This window comes from Limulus polyphemus, unplaced genomic scaffold (assembly GCF_000517525.1).
Source record: "Limulus polyphemus unplaced genomic scaffold, Limulus_polyphemus-2.1.2 Scaffold2214, whole genome shotgun sequence".
Taxonomy (NCBI): domain Eukaryota; kingdom Metazoa; phylum Arthropoda; class Merostomata; order Xiphosura; family Limulidae; genus Limulus; species Limulus polyphemus.
The window spans coordinates 51,099-56,379 of record NW_013667824.1 but is presented as its reverse complement, the minus strand read 5'-3'; positions in this window follow the sequence as shown (position 1 = coordinate 56,379).

Genomic DNA, 5,281 nt, shown 5'->3' with positions numbered 1-5,281 from the left:
ATTCATACTAGAGCCATCTGTGAGCTGTTGGTTAATAACTCCAACAATATAAACATGTACATTGAGCTCTCCTCTAAAATATATATATCCTATTTCTGATTCCACTAACATAGTCACTTCTCCATCTGATCGACACAAATCCAAGAACACTTCCAATGTCGTCACTTTGTCCTCTAAAACATTAACTGAAGCTCAATACAAACTTCTTAGTAAAGGTCTTAATTTTTCTCCTACCCCTAAAAACATAGATAGTTTTAAAGTCATTTTCGACCTCTAAGAATTTGTACGCAGATTAAGACTTAGAGAATTTTTTTCACAACCAAACCACTGAAAGAAATAATTTCGACTCACAGTTTAAAGAAAAATCCTTCTGGTCACCCCCAGCTAACAGGGAATCATATCTAAAGAGTTTTATTAATGCAATTGAAAATGAAGTAATTCAAGCTATTAACTCTGACTCAAAAGTACGAAGCAATCCCTCCCATAGTGAACATTCTGCTCTAATTTCACTGAAACATGAAAATGAAATTATTATTAAACCAGCTGATTCGGGCGGTGCCATTGTCATTCAAGATAAAAACGACTACATCAACGAATCTTACCGACAACTTAATGACATAAACCACTATAAAAAGATAGATTTGGACGCCACACCACAATTTGTTAAAATTATCGAAGATATGCTATGTAGTTTACAGAAAAGCCAACTCATCAGTCGTGAAACATTACAGTTCCTTTCACCTAAACACCCAGTTCGAGGTCGCTTTTGCATGTTACCAAAAATACACAAACCCAACAATCTTGGTCATCCTATTATTTCTAATTGCGTTATACCTACTGAAAACTTATCTGCTTATGTTGATAACAGCATCAAAGATATCCCCCCACATTTGATGTCGTACATTAAAGACACAACACATTTTCTAAAGATGATCTCTGGCATTAACAGCAAAGGAAAACTTCCTCCAAACACTATTCTCTGTACTATGGATGTTTCTTCTTTATACACAAACATTCCCCATGACAAAGGCCTAAAAGCTCTAGAATCTTCTCTGCAAAAACTAGATAAACCCAACACTCAACTTATTATAGACGTAGCTGAACTAGTACTTACACTTAACGGTTTGAATTTAATGATGAATTCTATACTCAAACAAAATGCACAGCTATGGGCACAAAGATGGCACCAAACTATGCCAACATTTTTATGGGAGACTTGGAGACGGAACTTTTAGAAAACTGCACAGACAAACCAACGTTTTGGAGACGCTACATTGATGAGATTTTTTTCATTTGGGTAGGAGATGAAGATTCATTACTGTCCTTTTATAGACATGCTAACACCTTTCACAGCTCTATTACATTTACTCTAGACTACTCCACTACCCAAATAAGTTTCTTGGATGTAAACCTAACATTAAAAGATGGTGTTCTACATATTGATTTTTACCAAAAACCAACGGATGAACCACAATACTGTTCCGACAGCGGAAGTCACGCGACCCTGGTAATACGTCATGAGTTTCTAGAAGGATCATGACTTTTCTTGGCAACTCTAGTCTTTTCCAGGCGCCCTCTATTTTAATATTTAAGCCCGGCAAATAAAGAGAATATAGCAGATTGAAGAGATATAGAGACAGATAATTGAGTCAACTGAGCGGTAGTGACCGTAAATAAAGTGCGTGAATCATAGCCTGTGTTTAAGTTAAAGTGACTGTAGAAATTCTGTGTATTATAAAGTTGTATCGAGAAATAATAAACTAGTTTTAGTTAAGAAAGGACTTGTATCGCTGAACTTTCTCGGAAAGAATTTCTACGGGAAATTAACAAACGAACGGAGACGTAACAATATTTACATAATCAAAGCTGTCACCCTCCATACACCAAACGCAATATCACATTCAATCAAGCACTTAGATTAAAGAAAATATGCTCTGATAGTTGTTGTTTGTTTGTTATTAAGCACAAAGCTACACAAAGGGCTATCTGTGCTCTGCCCACCACGGGTATCGAAACCCGGTTTCTAGCAGTATAAGTCCGCAGACATACCACTGTGCCACTGGAGAGCGCTCTGATAGTAAGAACTATGACCGTCATATTAATTCTTTGAAACAGACTATGACTGAAAGAGGTTATAAACAAAACACTATCATCCAACCAGTTGAGAAAATTAACAATATACTACGTACATCTGCCACTGATTATTACCTATCACCCAAAACTAAAAAACCTACTCCAAATACTAAAGAAACACTTTTACCTCTTTCAACTTAATGATCGATTAAAATCCATTTTTACGGAAGTTCCTGTCAGAAAGAATAAAACTTTGTATTCACACTTAGTTCACGCTAAAGTGAACTTTAAGCCAACACCAGGTGGAAGTCAACCTTGCAATAGCAAGCGATGTCAAACCTCTAAGTTCATACAGGAAACGGACAAATTTTCCGATAAAGACAACCAAAAGCAGTTTAAAATCACTAATTTCATAACCTGCTCTACAAAAAATGTTATTTACTTAATCCAATGTCGAAAATGCATTTCCAATATGTAGGTCCAACCGAAATAACTATACGGGAACGTTTTAATAACCATAAATAAACAATCAAAACAAACAAAGAACTTCCGGTCGCAAAACACTTTAACATGCCTGGACACTCTCTTGAAGACATTAAACTGATGGGTCTAAAGTCAAATTTTACATCTAACAGAAACAGTGAAATTAAAGAAACTTATTGGATAGCACTGTTAAATACTGTAACGCCAAATGGCATCAATCTCGATCCCGGCGTTTTGACCTTCGCAAGTCTCTGAAAGGAATTTCAAAACTAAATTCATGATTAAACTTACTTTACATTATTAATATTATTCTTTCTTAAATTTCTCTATATATATAGTGGTTTGAATTTTAATTTTATTTCTATTGTTTATTTTATTTTATTTTTGATTTTATCTTTATAGAAATTAGTTAACAATTCTTATAATTATTATCCCACATAAGTCTATTACGAATTTTACACGCCTCTTTGGCACAAAACTAAACCTGACACCAATAACTGATTATGATTGGCTAGCTCTCAAGGCCCACTCATATTGAACATCAGTTTACGTGACATCGACATCACACTCATTAAACATTACCCTTGTATAAAGTGATATAACCTATATATGTTTTAGTCCCCGAGCTCAGGCACTATCCAGAAAGAATATTCGGCGTCCGGGTAGTGAAAGTGGGTTTTTCTCGGGGTACTTCAGTTTTCCTCCACAACAAAATTCTGGGTATTAGGATTTTCTGATTCACACCCCAAATTGTGTTTTTTTTTAAGTGAAATTGTTGCAACCTCCCAAACCAACCAAGACAAATAACCATACCATTACCTTGATGCGAGTCCTCCTAACCACATTTAAGTATGTGATCCATTTAGTGCAGGAGAGGGGTGAAGAGATAATTGTTTCTGAACACCCCCGATTGCTTTTGGCCCAGGGTCGAAATTGTGAATTAATTATTTAAATCTAATTTGATTTAGAGTTAAAAGTTTTAAATCGAAATACTTGTCATGGTAAACTCAACACACAAACATAACACATTATTCTAGTCAACTAGTCAACTATTCGAAAGCGCTCGAGTTTTGGGGCTCATTTTGAAAATATTACAACTTTTGTAGGTGATCCTGTATGCTAACTACTTAACCTGGATTAATATTCGTGTACTCCTTCCAATCCGCCTGAAAATTTAATCAAACCTAAAGAAATAAATTCAATATTTACAGATGTTAACACGTCAAATTATATTTATAAAATAAAAATAAAGATTACAGATCAAAGCAATCACCCAATTGACTTGAACAAACCACGTTGTATATAAGTTATTTTTAATTATAGCAAACATCATGTATTTGTAAAAAGTCGGAAATATTAAAGGAAAGGTATTTTTACTGATTTCTGAAAAGGATAAAATTCTTGAAATAGTATGTCAGAAAGCATATATATGTTCGTATAAAATAAATTGTGTAATATATTGAAGGAATCTATTATTTAAGATAAGAAACTTTAAGCACAATATAGAACTTGACTTAAAATATCTTAATTCTAAATCAATGGAAGGTATTTGGGATCTAACAAGTTTACCTAATTATTATCAAAACATTACAGAGAATTTTAAATACAAACAACACTATAAGGATAAAGTCGTTATCGATGAAAAAGAGTAACCTAAATATGAATTCAACATTGAAGATATAAACGATAACATATTATATTCTAATGGTTATATTTGTCTAGAGTTAATAATTAGGAGACAAGATGGTTCCTCAATTGGAACACATAATATAACACTCGTCAATATAGGGAATATTTTGTAAGGGTTATATTACATATTGATAAAACGTGGATTGAAGAAATTGAATTACCTTGTCTCGCTCGTCATATACAAGAATTAATAAATTTCACCAACGATTACATCACGAGCGAAGCATCTAATATGTATTTTTATATCGATACCTCAGAATGTCCAAGTAAATAGGAAATGATTAGAGGAAGTGGCTATCTTTCTAAGTTCATCTGGATTTAAAGCTATAAGAGCTCTTATAATTATGAAGCGTTATAATCCTAAAAATCAAAAAAATGTGGAAGGTTATAGAGGAAATAACTTGAAAGAAGATAAAAAGAAGACTGGAAGATGTGAAAGAGACCAAATAAACCGAGAGAAAGGCGAATAAAAATGTTCTATACTATCAGTAAGGGAAAAACTAGTTTTGCATCCATATGTTATTGATTGTTGTAATAAACAGCAAAAATAAATGCAACCTTAATAAAGTTCAAAGGAAAGCAAAACGCGAATATACCACGATCATAAAAAAGTGGTGACAGAAGCGGTCCACTACACGAAATGGTTATTTTTCTTTATAATTTAATATAGGGATAATTACGTTAATCCCACAACCAGATAGAAATAAAGACTCCATTGCAAATTAGAGCCCATAATATTATTTAATACTGATTATAAGATAATATCTAAAATCATAGCCTATAGATTTTTAAAAAAAGTTTTATCATGCTTAACTATGAAGAGAAAACTTGTACCGTAACGGGAAGAAATATCTCATCTAACTTAAACCCCATTATACTAATGATAATAACTTGCTAACAGCACGTCTTCTGTACTGATCAAGATCATACATTTCATTGTACTAATATTTATTAAGTGTTTTAGAAGTTGAACATATCCGTCAGCGCTTTATTAATCGGATTTGATGTTTATGTAAGGGAGCGGAAAGTTGCGTAA